Source organism: Symphalangus syndactylus, chromosome 22, assembly GCF_028878055.3.
Source record: "Symphalangus syndactylus isolate Jambi chromosome 22, NHGRI_mSymSyn1-v2.1_pri, whole genome shotgun sequence".
Lineage (NCBI taxonomy): Eukaryota > Metazoa > Chordata > Mammalia > Primates > Hylobatidae > Symphalangus > Symphalangus syndactylus.
Window position 1 is genome coordinate 40,928,004 of NC_072444.2, and position 17,218 is coordinate 40,945,221.

The following is a 17,218-nucleotide window of genomic DNA, read 5'->3' on the forward strand; positions in this document are numbered from 1 at the left end:
CCAATATTTTCATATTCCAACATAATGTTTGAGAAGCATAATGTTTGTGAACAGCGTTAAATTATACAAAATCTAGTTATGTACATGGGAGTTATCAGTAAGGATATTTCTCAGTTTTTCTCCAGAATGCATTAAAAAAAAAAGTAAATCAATTATTGGCTTCCTTTAGATTGTGTAGAGAAATAAGTACAGTAAATATCTCACTTCCCTCACTTCCTTAACCTTCCCTGCTCCTGCAGGCTGAATATTATTATCTGCTGCTTTACATGGCCTGATAGTATTTGGGTATTAACAATATAATTGTGCACTGCTATTGCTTCAAGAGTGGTCCGGCTCTTTGAATGCGTTGGAAAAAAAAAAAAAAAAAAAAAACACTCTCTTAAACGTGATACTGTATTTTACCAGCAGAGGGCAAGCTACACTCAGTTGTGCCTATATGTGACTAATTCTGTACAAAGATTTCGTACGCAAGACATAAAGGTCATTTCTTTCGAATTGAAGTAAGTAGCCAGAAATCTAATAATATCTAAAGAGATCTATCCAATTAAGCTTTAATTTGAGTTCATCTGGGTCTCAAGGGGATTGAATTTAGTGGGTGGAACACAGCAACAAGAGGCAGACATGCAAGGACTGGGGTTGGCAGTACCTGGAAATATCTTCTTCCCCCTGGGGAAGAAAGATTTTAAAAGGCTAGAAAGTCACCAGGGCCTCAGCTTAGTGGGCTGGTCTTGAAATTTAGCTGGACTTTAGGCAGTAAAATCATGTCCTGGGCCATTGTGGCTGAGGCAAGTAAAGACTGAAAAATCAGTGGAAAAACTTGGAGCTTGGGGCTGAGAACTGTCAAGAGATGAGATACCCATTTGGTGGGATGTGGGTCTGAATTCAGGGACAGGCTCAGTAAGTAGGCAATGGGACACCTGTGCAGGAAGCGCCTCTATCCCCACAGCCAAACAGATTAGGAGGATCTTGCTGGGATGAGGTCAATGTCTGCATGAAATCCCCCAGACAGAACAGTCCCTATTCTTTAGTACTGGCTCAGTCATGCACCTTGACCCTAAAGCGAGTCTCTGATGGCCCCACTCAGTCCCTCCAGCCCTGTTCCATGACGGGACACCCAAAGCATTCTTGATTCAAGCCTAATGCTCTCCAGCACCTTCCTGGCATGCCCTGTGGAAAATGGACAGATTTTGTAAAATATGCTATCCTCTATTTGCAGCCCTCTAGCTGGACTGTCTTGGTCCCCTTTCTGCACAGTGAAGGGGATCTCTGACACTGACACCTATCGGTACTATGTCTTAACCTGCTGACCCATTGGAAGCTACTTTGGATGACCTCCAAAGTGGGACATTTTATGCTTTCCAAAAAGGGAGAAAATTGACTCAGGAATTGTCCACGTGATTTTCAGCTCCTGAAATACTTCAATGACATAATAAATATTTTAAATGATTGGAGTTATTATGAAAATGTTAATGAACTTTAAGAATCCATCAGTTTGAATTAACAATGTTATTTTAGATTTCTTTTGGTACGATGATGAAATTTTATTTATAATACCTTTTTTTTTTTGCTTAACTTAAAGTCTTTACATCTTGTTATATTATTCAAGTTCTCATAATTTTATAATTTGATGAAATTTAGAAATAGTTCTCCGATTATGAGTCCTCTCTGTTAGCTAAATTTTTTTTTTTTTTAATTTTTTTGCATACAAAAACAATAAACATTTTCTAAAAATACATACAAACAAAAAGATGCGTATCAAACATATTAGGAAGGTTGCACATGGGAAGTCGGGGAATAGAAATGGGAGTGGGAGTTAAAATAAATGAGAGAGGGACTTTATATGGATCAGTGATAATAACTCAATCCTCTATTTGACAAAGAAGAGGGAGAAGGAAGAGGAAGAAAAAGAAAGTGGGATAAAGGATCAGAAAGGGAGGAAAATAGAAAAAATTAGAGTATGACTCTAGGGTAGACCTGTTTTGTTGTCATTGAGTTGGTTGGTTGGTTTGTCTGTTGTATTCTTCATGTTTCGCCAAGTTGGCCAGACTGGTCTCGAACTCCTAGCCCGAAGTGATCAACCCGCCTCGCCCCCCAGAGTGCCGGGACCACAGGCGTGAGCCACCACGTCCAGCCCCCACATTGCTTCTGGCCTCCGTGGTAGACCTCCCAGACAGAGCGGCCAAGCAGAGGAGCTCCTTAATTCTACCCAGACACGGGGCAGCCGGGCAGAGGGGCTCCTCACTTCCCAGACGGGGCGGCCAGGCAGAGACGCTCCTCACTTCTTCCCAGACGATAGGTGGCCGGGCAGAGGCGCTCCCCACTTCCCAGACGATGGGTGGCTGGGCAGAGGCGCTCCTCACTTCCCAGACGATGGGCGGCCGGGCAGAGGCGCTCCTCACCTCCCAGACGATGGGTGGCCGGGCAGAGGCACTCCTCACTTCCCAGATGGGGCAGCCGGGCAGAGGCGCTCCTCACTATCCAGATGATGGGTGGCCGGGCAGAGGCGCTCCTCACCTCCCAGACGATGGGTGGCCGGGCAGAGGCGCTCCTCATCTCCCAGACGATGGGTGGCCGGGCAGAGGCGCTCCTCACCTCCCAGATGGTGGGTGGCCGGGCAGAGGTGCTCCTCACTTCTTCCCGGACGGGGCGGCCGGGCAGAGGCGCTCCTCGCTTCTTCCCAGACGGGGCGGCCGGGCAGAGGCGCTCCTCACTTCCCAGATGGTGGGTGGCCGGGCAGAGGCGCTCCTCACTTCCCAGACGGTGGGTGGCCGGGCAGAGGCGCTCCTCACTTCTTCCCGGATGGGGCGGCCAGGCAGAAGCGCTCCTCACTTCTTCCCGGACGGGGCGCCCGGGCAGAGGCGCTCCTCATTTCTTCCCGGACGGGGCGGCCGGGCAGAGGCGCTCCTCACTTCCCAGACGGGGCGGCCGGGCAGAGGAGCTCCTCACTTCTTCCCGGACGGGGCGGCCGGGCAGAGGCGCTCCTCACTTCCTCCCGGACGGGGCGGCCGGGCAGAGGCACTCCTCACCTCCCAGACGATGGGAGGCCGGGCAGAGGCGCTCCTCACTTCCCAGACGGTGGGTGGCCGGGCAGAGGCGCTCCTCACTTCCCAGACGGTGGGTGGCCGGGCAGAGGCGCTCCTCACTTCCCAGACGGGGCGGTCGGGCAGAGGCGCTCCTCACTTCCCAGACGGTGGGTGGCCGGGCAGAGGCGCTCCTCACTTCCCAGACGATGGGTGGCCGGGCAGAGGCGCTCCTCACTTCTTCCCGGATGGGGCGCCCGGGCAGAGGCGCTCCTCACTTCTTCCCGGACGGGGCGGCCGGGCAGAGGCGCTCCTCACTTCTTCCCGGACGGGGCAGCCGGGCAGAGGCGCTCCTCACTTCCCAGATGGGGCGGCCGGGCAGAGGCGCTCCTCACTTCTTCCCGGGCGGGGCGGCCGGGCAGAGGCGCTCCTCACTTCTTCCCGGACGGGGCGGCCGGGCAGAGGCGCTCCTCACTTCTTCCCGGACGGGGCGCCCGGGCAGAGGCGCTCCTCACTTCTTCCCGGACGGGGTGGCCGGGCAGAGGTGCTGCTCACTTCCCAGACGGGGCGGCCGGGCAGAGGCACTCCTCACTTCCCAGACGGGGCGGCCGGGCAGAGGAGCTCCTCACTTCTTCCCGGACGGGGTGGCCGGGCAGAGGCGCTCCTCATTTCTTCCCGGACGGGGCGGCCGGGCAGAGGCGCTCCTCACTTCCCAGACGGGGCGGCCGGGCAGAGGAGCTCCTCACTTCTTCCCGGACGGGGTGGCCGGGCAGAGGCGCTCCTCACTTCTTCCCGGACGGGGCGGCCGGGCAGAGGCGCTCCTCACTTCCCAGACGGGGCGGCCGGGCAGAGGCGCTCCTCACTTCTTCCCGGACGGGGCGGCCGGGCAGAGGCGCTCCTCACTTCTTCCCGGACGGGGCGGCCGGGCAGAGGCGCTCCTCACTTCTTCCCGGACGGGGCGGCCGGACAGAGGCGCTCCTCACTTCCTCCCGGACGGGGCGGCCGGGCAGAGGCGCTCCTCACCTCCCAGACGATGGGAGGCCGGGCAGAGGCGCTCCTCACTTCCCAGACGGGGCGGCCGGGCAGAGGCGCTCCTCACTTCCCAGACAGGGTGGCCGGGCAGAGGCGCTCCTCACTTCCCAGACGATGGGTGGCCGGGCAGAGGCGCTCCTCACTTCCCAGACGATGGGTGGCCGGGCAGAGGCGCTCCTCACTTCCCAGACGGGGCGGCCGGGCAGAGGCGCTCCTCACTTCCCAGACGGTGGGTGGCCGGGCAGAGGCGCTCCTCTCTTCCCAGACGGTGGGTGGCCGGGCAGAGGCGCTCCTCACTTCCCAGACGGTGGGTGGCCGGGCAGAGGCGCTCCTCACTTCCCAGACGGTGGGTGGCCGGGCAGAGGCGCTCCTCACTTCCCAGACGGTGGGTGGCCGGGCAGAGGCGCTCCTCACTTCCCAGACGGTGGGTGGCCGGGCAGAGGCGCTCCTCACTTCCCAGACGGTGAGTGGCCGGGCAGAGGCGCTCCTCACGTCCCAGACGGTGGGTGGCCGGGCAGAGGCGCTCCTCACCTCCCAGACGGTGGGTGGCCGGGCAGAGGCGCTCCTCACCTCCCAGACGGGGCGGCCGGGCAGAGGCGCTCCTCACCTCCCAGACGGGGCGGCCGGGCAGAGGCGCTCCCCACCTTCCAGATGGGGCGGCGGCCGGGCAGGGGCTGCAATCCCAGCACCCTGGCAGGCCAAGGCAGGCGGCCGGGGGGTAGAGGTTGCCGCGAGGCCAGACCACGCCACCGCACTCCAGCCCGGGCAACACCGAGCACTGGGTGAGCGAGACTCCGTCTATGACTGGAGGCTGAGGCGGGCAGAGCACTCGGCATCAGGAGCTGGCGACCAGCGTGGCCAAGATGGCGAACGCGTGCCTGTATCCAAAGGAGAAAAGGCAGGCAGCGGTGGTGCGTGCCGGCAGTCCCAGGCAGTTGGCGGCGCGGGCAGCAGCAAGGCGAGTAGATTGTAGCCTGCGCCAGAGAGGGAAAGAAAAGAAAAGAAAAGAAAAGAAAGAAAGAAAGAAAGAAAGAAAGAAAGAAAGAAAGAAAGAAAGAAAGAAAGGAAGGAAGGAAGGAAGGAAGGAAGGAAGGAAGGAAGGAAGGAAGGAAGGAAGGAAGGAAGGAAGGAAGGAAGGGCAAAATTTAATTGTTAGTGTAGTATATTCTTTTCCCTTTTCTTTCTTTTTTTTTTTTTTTTTTAAGACGGAGTTTCGCTCTTGTTGCCCAGACTGGAGTGTAATGGTACGATCTCGGCTCACTGCAACCTCTGCCTCCCAGGTTCGAGTGATTCTCCTGCTTCAGCCTCCTGAGTAGCTGGGATTACAGGTGTGTGCCACCACACCCGGCTAATTTTTTGTATTTTTAGTAAAGACAGGGTTTCTCCATGTTGGTCAGGCTGGTCTTGAACTCCTGACCTCAGCCTTGGCCTCCCAAAGTGCTGAGATTACAAGAGTGAGCCATTGCGCCCAGCTTCTTTTCCCTTTTCGTACTATGTCTTTAAAGTGAGCCATACTGGCCACTATAAAGTAGTTCTCATTGAGATACTGCAGGTGCATGTTTTGGTTATAAAATTGTTCTCATACAAATATCACGACTAATACATTAGACCTATGCTGTAAAGGCAAAATTACACACCATGGCTTTGTTCTTGCCATTAATTACCTTTTTGAAAATATTTTATTACATTCTAGTAGAAAAAGATTTCTCTCAGGTAGCAGAGCAAATAAATACCGTAAGATCTATAGTGTGATCAACATATTCTGTCTTCAATAAATTTGAAATAAAAAAGACATGAAAAGGCATGAAGACAACAGTTCAAGGTTTAGGGATTAAATCGTGTCTGGCTGCCAATTACAGAAATTGACAGAGACATTTTGTTGCTTGACACTACTTTATAGATTGTGCTAGAAAATGTAGTGGTCAAATTTTAATGTTTTTATGATTGTCATGCTGTGATGACTGTGAGAATGAGAATCACAACCTCCAACTACAGGACAGGAGCCATAATTAAGGGTTCTATTATATCCCTGCACTCTGAAATTCATTGCCACCTTTGCAGCAAGACCACTCTACCTGTGGGTTGCTCCCAGTCAGTGACTGAGCACAACAAGATACTTAGAGCTGCCCCTGGGAGATGAGGGATTCCTTTGACACATGACTGGCTCAAGACTCCCAAACAGCCTTGCCAAACCTTCTTAGACATTGCAGCAATCCGGAATGCTTCCACCCAGCATTCCTTCTCTCTTCCCTCTCTCCTTCACTCATGGTGGACATCCATTGTGCCCTGACAGCGCTCCCAGCCCTACCCAGATCCGCCCCCCATTCTCTCTCATGGGCATTTTGCACATTTAATTCTGTTTTGGCATTTGCTTCTCCGAGGACCCAGATGAAAACACATATGATCAAGGGTATAGTTTTCAAGTTAGCATGTCTAAATGACTTTAAACCAAACTACATTCTATGTCTATCTCTGATAATATTTTTGTAGTATCTGATAATTATAAAAGTAACACATGTTCATTAGACAAAATATAGAAAACATGTAAGCCTTGCCCTTTTTTATGCCAATGTTTTTTATGATCTTGAGTATTCAATAATGGTGGAAATTTATTTGTGTCACAGCAACCTGTCTTACCCTGGCGTGTCTTGGGAACCACATTTAAAAGTCAGTTTTCATAAATTATTGGTAAAATAAACTCATACATCTACACTATGCAACTGTGCAATATAAACATACTGTTACGTTTCTTTACATGGAGAAATTTTCATGCTGCCTTACTAAGTTTAAACACTAAAACAGAAAGAAAGCCCGGGAGGATCACACCAAAATGCTACCTTTGACATTTTGAGTAGCTACTTTGAGATTTGGGGTGTTTTTGTTTTATTTTCTTGCTTATCTCTGTTGTTTGAATAATGAAGGCAGATATTTCATTGCTATCCTAGGCTTAAGCATCTTCTTTAGGGTAGTTTAAAGTAGATACTCTTATCTTGGGTGCTTCACTCATCTGGAGAACATGGCATGCTTCCTTACCAGTTAACTCACAAAGTTGGCAACTGATATTGTTGGTTGACATGTCTTTGACTATGATGTCATACATATTTCAGGGAACAATGCTTTTCAAAAGTATTTTCCATTAGGAAATATCATTAGTTATTAGCATATATCAGACTATAACAAGAAACAGAAATTTTATTATCCCGTTGCTCTTTTTATGATGCTAAATAAGTAGTTCCCCTAGCAACCCAGATTTATGTTACCAAAAAATCAGTACACTTTGGTTTGTCAAATTAAAATTCAGAAGACTCGAGGGCCCAGATCTGTCTCTAACTAAGTGCGAGAAGTCAGATGAACTTTCACACAGCCTTTCTCCAACAAGCGAGGTTATGACTTCTGAGGTCTCATTCAACCGTTTCATTCCATGATTCCAAATAACCATTTTTGCTTTTTGAATTGGTGATAATAGCAGGTAGAAACGTGGTAAAAATAGGCCCTTCGGCCGGGTGTGGTGGCTCATGCCTGTAATCCCAGCACTTCGGGAGGCCAAGGTGGGCAGATTACAAGATCAGGAGTTCAAGACCAGCCTGGCCAACATGGTGAAACCCCGTCTCTACTAAAAATACAAAACTTAGCTGGGCATGGTGGTGCGTTCCTGCAATCCCAGCTACTCGGCAGGCTGAGGCAGGAGAATTGCTTGAACAGGGACCTGGGAGGCAAAGGTTGCAGTGAGCCAAGATTGTGCCACTATACTCCAGCCTGGGCTACAGAGTGAGACTCTGTCTCAAAAAAAAAAAAAAAGTGCCCTTCTTTTTCACTCAGGGACTGGTTCCCCCAACAGGAAACACCCTCAAGCTAGTACAAGTCCAGGGGTTCTGTTGTAAGAATAGGATAATGTATAGATATCGAAGGAAAGAAACCAAAATTATGGTCAGTCTGCATTGGTTTAGAACTGGAAAGTAAGAGCTAAGACTATTTCTGTAAGTTCTCATGTATCTTAAAAGGAGGCAAGGCAGAGAAGATCTATTGGCAGCTCTGCTATTAATTCTTTGGTTTCTCTAGTTAATCAGTTACATTATTATTAAGTAATAATAATAATTATTAAGTGTTATTATTAAGTGTGATTTATATTATTATTAAGTGTGATTATTATTATTAAGTGTGAGTCATTAAAAAATAGAGGAGGTTGCATAGGCGTTTCCGGCAATTAAGAAATCAACCATCCATCCATTTAGCTATATACTTTGAGATGCTCAAATCACTCATTTTCCCAGCTGCCAGGAGTGTTGGAAGTGCTGACAATGTTGTTAGCTGTTGGCTCACAGATGAAGGGAGGCGGCTTGCCCAAGGTGGTCACCAGTTCCAACTTTAAATAACAAAATATGGAGAGGGAGAAACAATCTTAGGGGTTGAAAGTCAGCATTTCCACACACTGATGGTCCAAGCATTCTGGGGCATAATTGACAACATGATGAATAATTTTCCTTACTGAGCATACTCCTTGGCCCAACAGTGCTATTTAAACAAACTTATCCCAAGGCACTGATGAAGGATGTGCACAGATGTTTGGCTATTGAGATGTTTACTCGGTATGGTCAGTGAAGAAATAAACTAAGTATCCAAGAGCAGAGGGTTTGTTGAGTAATGCCTACTATGGAATATAACACAGCTGTTAGAAATGAGGTGGTATCCGCTTTCTTGACATGATAACTGATCTCAATAAGGACCGAGAGAAGGAGGCAGGTTAAGAAACACATGTATAGTAGGCTCCTAATTTCATTTGTTCAAATCATTTTATAAGTGCGTAAGAAACACTTGGAGAATTATATGTCAAAATACTGATAGTGATTACCTCTGTGTAGTGGTGAGTGGGATTAGATAGGATTTTAATTCCTCTTGACATTGTGCGTTTATTGAATGCTTTATAGAGAATACATGCTTACTGTGTTAGCAAAAGGCCAATACATTTTTTTTTTTTTTTTTGAGATGGAGTTTCGCTCGTGTTGCCTAGGCTGGGGTTCAATGGCATGATCTCGGCTCACTGCAACCTCCGCCTCCCGGGTTCAAGCAATTCTCCTGCCTCAGCCCTCCAAGTAGCTGGGATTACAGGTGCCCACCACCACACCCAGCTAATTTTGTATTTTTGATAGAGACGGGGGTTTCTCCATTTTGGTCAGGCTGGTCTCGAACTCCTGACCTCACGTGAGCTGTCTGCCTCGGCCTCCCAAAGTGCTGGGATTACAGGTGTGAGCCACCGCACCTGGCTGGCTATTCTTATACTTGAGAGTTGGCCGACTAATTAGTACCTGAGTCCTAATGGGACAAAGTCACTTTCTGGTGCTGCTCAAGACGATGTTGACAAGAAGCATCATGATCATGAAATCAAAGAATGTCTACCATGGCAGTGTAACCAGAAAACAGGAATCCAGACACTTCTGTCTCTTGTATTTATTTTTCTTTGTTATTTTATTTTCAGAGTTTCTAGCTAAAAACAGAGCAGAAGTCTTTGTAAAACACACACACACATAAACACATTATAATTTTCCATGTGCTACTTCTCTAGATTTTTCAAAAAACCCCTCATCACAAAAATCCTTCTGCAGACCGTAAACACATGAAGATCTTTTAAATATTCATTCCACTAGCTTTCCTCCTTAGAAGCATTATATTTTCAATCACATTTTAAAACACTAACATTGTAACAACAGAATTCAAATGGAAATAAAACATATTGTAAAAAGATAGGTGTTTTGTTTGAAATAATGGTGTTTATTTTACAATGCATATAATTAGGTCAAATTGTAAAAAGCATTTTTTTCCCCACACAGAGATTTCATAAAGTATGCACACAGGTTATCTGGAATGCAATAGCCTTTTCCACCAGTTTTAATGCACCTTTTGTACCAAAGGGCAAACCTACCACTCTGGCTTGCGGTGGCTTAAAAAGAAAAACAAGCATAACATTAAGACAAATGCTGCAAGATGTGTCTATGAAGAGTACTGCAGTGAGTTGTTAGGGCAAGGGGCACATGGCCTTACAAAGGCTGTCCCAGGAAATGCCCGGCCTCATCCTCTGAGGAGGTCTCCGTTTTGGAAAACAGCTCACATTCTTTTCGGGTTTGTTCATTCCTGGATGCTCCTAGTTTTACTGTGTGGGAGCGGGCGGCTTTCCCTTTGGTTTTAGGGGATTACCTAAATCCCCTAAAATGTCTGGTGCACCCTGCTGTTTTCTTCTTGTCCCGAATTGTTCTCTGCTGTTCCTGCAGCCTCCCTTCCCACTGCTGGAAAGCAATTTGTAAACATGACTATCAAATCATCTTACCCTTTATGCTGTTCAGCTAATATGAGAATTAAAGCAAGTTTTTTACTGTAATATACTAATATCGACAACAATTGTAACAGCTACCCTATGTCAAGCACTTATCATGTACCAGGTGACTTGGAAAGTCCTCAGTATGTGATGAAGTTTTTTTTTTTCATTATACAGCCCTTTCTTCCCATTATTTATTTATTTTTTTGCAAATAAGTCATTTTGACCCAAATCCAGCATAAATAGCTTTTCACCAATTCCTAACTTAAGACAACTAAAATTTACAATCATGTGGCAGTATACATTTTAAAATTACACTTTGACAATCAAGATAGTCTGAAGTACAAAAAAGTAAATTGCCCTTTAGCTGAATTACCTTTTAAAAATAGGCCTGCTAGTTAATCTACCAAAAAAAAAAAAAATACAAGTTTCACGTGTTCTTCAAATTCCTTTTGTAGTTGTCATCTGCTATTAAACAACACATGCAGGTTCCTAAAATTTTTTTTTCCCAGTCTATTCATGACATTCAACAGAGCTCTTTATATGGAAATATTAAAAACAAAAACTTCTAGGAGATTTATTTACTTTTGAATGGGTGTGTTATTTCCCTTTGTTTCAGATATGAGGCACAAACTTCTGAATTTAAGCTCTGTAAGGCATAGTAGAAACTTCCAATTTACAAATAAGGAATTCTCTGGGGGTTAGAACTGCCATGTCACGCAAAAAGGGAAAAATCATCTGTAAACTGGTACACTGCAATGTGTTAAGTGAGTCATGAAATGGCTGCTTGCCTTGGTATGCTGAAGAAAGGTTTCTGTGTTTTATGTTTTTGTTTTTGAATAAGACATGCCCAAGTCACCATAAAACTCACCACAGGCCTCCATTACCTAAGCATCAACAATAGGAGGCCAGTGGCACACGCTTATAATGCTTGCAATCACAATATAATATAAAGCATGAGTAAACTTTGTTTTTATACAAAACTGAAAAGAATCCCGTCCCGCCCCTAGCCCCTTCAATAAAACCACAAAGAAACAAAAAAGAAAATCCTTTAGCTTCGATTGACTGGTGTGGCTAAAATTAGTTTTCTATGCATCACTGCTGCTAGGGTGATCAATTTTTTCCTTTCTCAAGAGAAGGGATCTTGTCATCTTGTCGTGCACCCTACAGGAACAGTGAAGCCACAAACAAGCCTCAATTCTGCATAGCAAATTCCATCCCAATTTCATAAAGACAAATATAACAATCTTTCCCTGTTTTGCTCAGCTTCTTCAAGCTTTGAGAACAGGTTTGACTACATCTACTATAGCTCTATTAAATAGAATATCTTGATTCCCTAAAACTGTAACACTTATGACCTTGTGACGATGTTATCTCTGTACACACTGTAGGCCTTCAAATGTTGTTGTTTAATTTTTTTTTTTTTTTTCTGCAACAAATTTAAGAACGCCCTTTCAGGCAAGCAGTGGTCTCTAGCTGTTAAAACATTTCCTTAGTGGATCACAATAGCTTCTAAAACTGCCTTTCTAGTAAAGGCCATCAGAGAGGTAATACTAAACTGTGCATTTGCCAAATAAGAATACGAATTGTATAAAAGCTCATATTATAATCCTAGATCAAATGGCAAAAGTTCTACAAAGTTGGTTTCCATGTTTGTATAAAAGCTCCGACTGATTTTATGTATTTTGCTATGAAATTACCTTTGGGTCTTATAATCAGTATACCTCTACTCAGGAACGTGCTAATGATTTTATACAGCACGACGCTAGTAACGCTCTGTACGACAATAAGGTTTTTTTTTTCTTCTTTTCTAAATGGAAAGAAAATATCCCTAGTCAGAAATGAACTGACAAATTTACATTCTCCTCTCTTAAAAAAGTAAATAAAATAACATTATTCAAAATGTGAATTAGCTATAGACATACAATACAATTACATAGATACATATCAATACAGCACATTCAATCTGCCAAAAAATTAATGATTACAAAGCCAGTATGGATGCTGCAATATCAAGAGAGATGTATGTACAATGATTAGAGTATTTGTAATTGCACTATACCTACAGGCAGTCTGTTTGTTAAATTACAGGTGCTTTCTGAGCAAGGGAAAAAAAAAGTAACCTGCGTTGTTTGAGGCTGGGAGAATCAAGAATGAGAACATCTCATTACTGTTTGGTGGCTTTGGTACTCATCTAACAGGCCGTGATTTTTCTCCCTCCCCTCTTTTTTGTTCCAAAAGAGTGATTTATATGGAAGTTTAGACTAGTGCCAAATACCACTATAGTTAAAATGAGACCAGTATCATGGCCTAATTCTAACGTCCCAGCAGCTTTAAACAATCATGATTTATTTTCTTAAATGAAATTTCAACTCAAGCTGCTTGACAGAAGCTTGTCAATACATGTGCTGTATTTTTTTTTGCATTTGTTGAAAAATTGCACATATAGAATTCCAAACATTTCTCCTGGTAGGTTCAGTTACACAAATACATGTTCTATAGAACACTGAGAGGTTACTTTTAAGTCCACAAATCTTCCGTAAGTTCAACCTAATCAGTTACCAGTTCAAGAAGATCTTGAAGGTGGTCAACTAGCAGGAACTTCAGATTTTGGAAATTAAAGGTGTCAGAATAATACTATCAACCAATGTTCCTGGCAGACTTAATTGAACTGAAAGAACCATTGAGAGTAAAACTGGTTTCAAATAAAGAGACATAAACAGATTTCCTGTTAAACCACACAGGATACTTTTTACATTACCGGTTTGGACACTGAACATGGGACATGAACACTAACAATGTCATCTTAAGGACAAAGAAAAGAATGGACTGTGAGAATCAAATTTACAGTTACAACAGTTTGTCAATTGGCGTTTCTGATTCATTCTCAGCCAGTCATTTTGGGCTTCACAGTCTTACTCTCTCACATTTTAAGATACCAGCTTTTGTTTTTTAAGTTCTTATTCATTTTATTTGACAAAAAGCCAGCTTTGGCAACACCTACCCATAATAAAAGTCATTTTAAAATTGTGGCCCAAACACTAAGGAAAAAAAGAAGAGGAAAAGCTTGAACAACAACAACAAAAAATTAAGAAGAACCTATAAAAAGATTCTGGGTAGCAGCCATTAGGGTCATGTAGTGTCTGTTGGCATCTTTTTTGGCATCTGCAATTGAAAGAGAAGGTAACAAAAAGAAGCAAAGAAGGGAGGAAAGACAAGGACGTGGCATTTCAAAAGAAAGGACTCCTGCGTGTCTTTGATCCTGCCTTCTGCATATTTCTCTGAGCAATCAAGCTATGGCTGAAGGTAAACATCTAAAAGAAAAGGCCGGGCGCGGTGGCTCACGCTTGTAATCCCAGCACTTTGGGAGGCTGAGGCGGGCGGATCACGAGGTCAGGAGATCGAGACCACGGTGAAACCCCGTCTCTACTAAAAATACAAAAAAATTAGCCGGGCGTGGTGGCGGGCGCCTGTAGTCCCAGCTACTCGGAGAGGCTGAGGCAGGAGAATGGCGGGAACCCGGGAGGCGGAGCTTGCAGTGAGCCGAGATTGCGCCACTGCACTCCAGCCTGGGCGACAGAGCGAGACTCCGTCTCAAAAAAAAAAAAAAAAATGACACTTAACTGTTGGACAGGCATCCATTGTCCCAGTCCAAAGTGAGACAAGACAGTATATTCTATTAAAAAAGAAACTATGTGTGTATCCAGAGCAACACATTTAAAACCATAGTATTAATACATATAATCCTTCAGCAAAAACTACAAACTTACATTAAGCTGATGATGGCTTAAATCGAACGATGTGTCCTGACTGTATCATTTGAGAGAAAAACTTGACCAAGAATGGAACTAGGATAAAGGCCATTGTAACCTGGGGAAAAAATCAGGAGGGAGGTATGAATTAGGGGGAAAAAAAAAGAGAAATCAGCTTTGTTTTGCTCCATAGAAAAGAAAAAGAGAGAAAGAGAGAGAGAGAAAGAAACAAGTCTTATCTTTGTGAGTGCATGACTGAGAATTTAAAATACATTGAGTCACGAGATTTCGCCAAAAAAAAGACAGAGAGGAAATGTGCTGGAACTGTACTTCAGCATCCTCTGTTTTTCCTCTGAATAGTTTAAACAAAATCATAATATTTACTACAAACTCTGTGGACACGCTCACACAGAGTCCAGGACGGCAATAAATTAGTATTATGCAAATTGTTTTCCACAGAAATACAGTCCCTCTTGTGCATCTTCAATAGCCCACCAGGGCAGGGCAGGGCGGCAGCATCCTCTGTTTTTCCTCTGAATAGTTTAAACAAAATCATAATATTTACTACAAACTCTGTGGACACGCTCACACAGAGTCCAGGACGGCAATAAATTAGTATTATGCAAATTGTTTTCCACAGAAATACAGTCCCTCTTGTGCATCTTCAATAGCCCACCAGGGCAGGGCAGGGCGGGTGTCTAGGAGGCATAATTAGACCAGATTGTAGTCCTTCAGGTTCAACTGGAAGATAGTGTCCTTGACGGCAGCAAAGACAAAGCGGATATTCTCGGTGTCTGTGGCGCATGTGAAGTGGGAGTAGATAATTTTGTCACTGTCTGGGTTCAGGTCCACGAACATCTTCAGAATGAATTCTCAGGCTGCCTGGGCATCTCTCTGGGGTCCATCATATTCTGTGAAGTAGTCGACTAGATGGGAATACATGATTTTCTCCTCTGGAAGATCTTTCTTGTTCAAGAACAGAATAACCGAGGAGTTCTGGGACCAGGGATATGTGATAATAGTTCTAAAGAGAGCCTTGCTTTCCTCCATTCGGTTCTCACTGTCTGACTCCACCAGAACTTGATCATATTCACTAAGCGCTACTAGAAACATGATAAAGGTGACATTTTCAAAGCAGTGTATCCATTTTCTTCTCTCTGACCTTTGGCCCCCTACATCGACCATTCTGAAAATGGCACTTTGTAAGTGAAAGGGGTATTCGATGATCCCTGTGGTGGGGACTCGAGCTCTAAGCACATCTTGTTGAGTAGGCAGGTAGGCAGGGTCAGCTACGCGGTCCAAGTCATTAAGATAGTATTTGGTAGAGTCAGATAATTGATATTCTCGTCGTCTATCACAGCATTCCTGATTCCAGGATCATTCCATAAACTCTTCATTGCATCTACATATGGATTCTCAAAAGCAGACACCTTCTCCACATCAACTTCTCAAACTAATGGTGCACGAGCCTTATTGTGCTCATACTTGTACGGGATCTTGAGTGTGTCCATGGCTCTGTTCATGGCCTGCCTGGCCGTGAAGATGTTCTGATACACCAGCTTGGTGAAGCCCCTTTTATCTTCGTCAGAGTATCTTGACCCATGGATGATTCTCAGCTGCTTGATAAACGTACTCTTGCCACTGTCTCCTGTCCCGAGCAGCAGCAGCTTGAGCTCCCGGCGGGCATCCCGCCTGTCCCTGCGGAGCTGCCGCTCGATCTCGTCGTTGATCCGCCGGGTTTCCTTGGCCTCCTCGCTCAGGCAGCACGCCGTGATGGACTCCAGAGTCATTCTTCCAAAGTGCCTCCGCTGCAGCCCCGCCGGCACCCCTGCTCACAGCGCCCACACACAGCCTCCCGCCATCGCTCGCCCGAGGCAGCGGTGGCCGCCGAGCCCCCGCCGCCCGGCGAGCGTCCCGGACGAGCTCCGGGAACCGCCGCGGGGGCGGCGGCCTGGGCTGGGGCCACCAGGTGGGCTGGGGGCGCGGTGGAAGCGGATGGTCTGGGCCGACGGGAGAAGCGAGACGGGCGCGGGAGAAGGGCGCTGGCTCGGGGGGCGCGTGAGAGAAGGCCGCCGCCGCCGCCTACGAGGCCCCCTACGCCGTGCGCCTGGTGGCGAAAGCCTATCCACCGGGGTGTCCCCGCAGCGAGCGGCCGCCGACGGCTCCCCGTGCCCGGCGCGCCCGCTCCTCGCCGCCGCCTGACACGGCTCCCGGGCGCCCTCGGCCCTGTCCGCGCCCACAGCCCGGCTCGCGCGCAGACCCGGTTCGCGGCCCGCCCGGCAGCCCAGTGATGAAGTTGTCCACATACGTTCATTTCATTGAAACAGAAGTCTCATAGGCACCATTGGCAGGGGCAGGAAACACACAGGTTATTTGCAGAACACCACAGAACTGGCAAATGACAGAGCCAGGATTCAATTATAAAATGGGGGATTCTTTTTCAAGAAAAATTAAAACGTCTAAAAGCTAAATTGAAAACCTTTGATGAGGAGAAAACCAAGTAAGATAAAAGCTGTTTCTAAAACACTTCTGTCATCACATTAGTTGACGGGCATGTACGGGAAGCAGTTGCAACGTGGTCTCTTTTTAGAAAAGCCCTCTGCTTTTGCAGAACTTTCTGATTCTGAAGTGTTACGTGACCTTTTCTCAGTAGCTGTGGCATCTCTGAGGGCTTGGGATAATAAAGTGAAGATGTAGACTGGTCTGTCTTGAATCATCTTAGGACATTTTAATAACCTTAAAGTGGACATTAGAATGATGGGAATAGGCAAAATGTGACATCTCAAGCCCAGCGTAAGTGTATGCTTTCGGCCGGTGCGGTGGCTCATGCTGTAATCCCAGCACTTTGGGAGGCCAAGACGGATGGATCACCTGAGGTCAGGAATTCAAGACCGGCCTGACCAACATAGCAAAACCCCGCCTCTACTAAAAATACAAAAATTAGCTGGGGGTGGTGGCGTGTGCCTGTATTCTCAGCTACTTGGGAGGCTGAGACAGGAGAAGCACTTGAACCCAGGAGGCAGAGGTTGCAGTGAGCCAAGATAGTGCCACTGCACTCCAGCCTGGGTGAAAGACTGAAACTCCCTCTCAAAAAAAAAAAAAAAAGA

At 46.3% G+C, this 17,218-nt stretch overlaps 1 pseudogene; it reads right to left on the reverse strand.

The window, feature by feature from the left end:
- Positions 1 to 14,435: 14,435 nt before the first annotated feature.
- Positions 14,436 to 15,901, reverse strand: LOC129472083 (guanine nucleotide-binding protein G(q) subunit alpha-like; annotated as a pseudogene).
- Between the last annotated feature and the right edge of the window lie 1,317 nt (positions 15,902 to 17,218).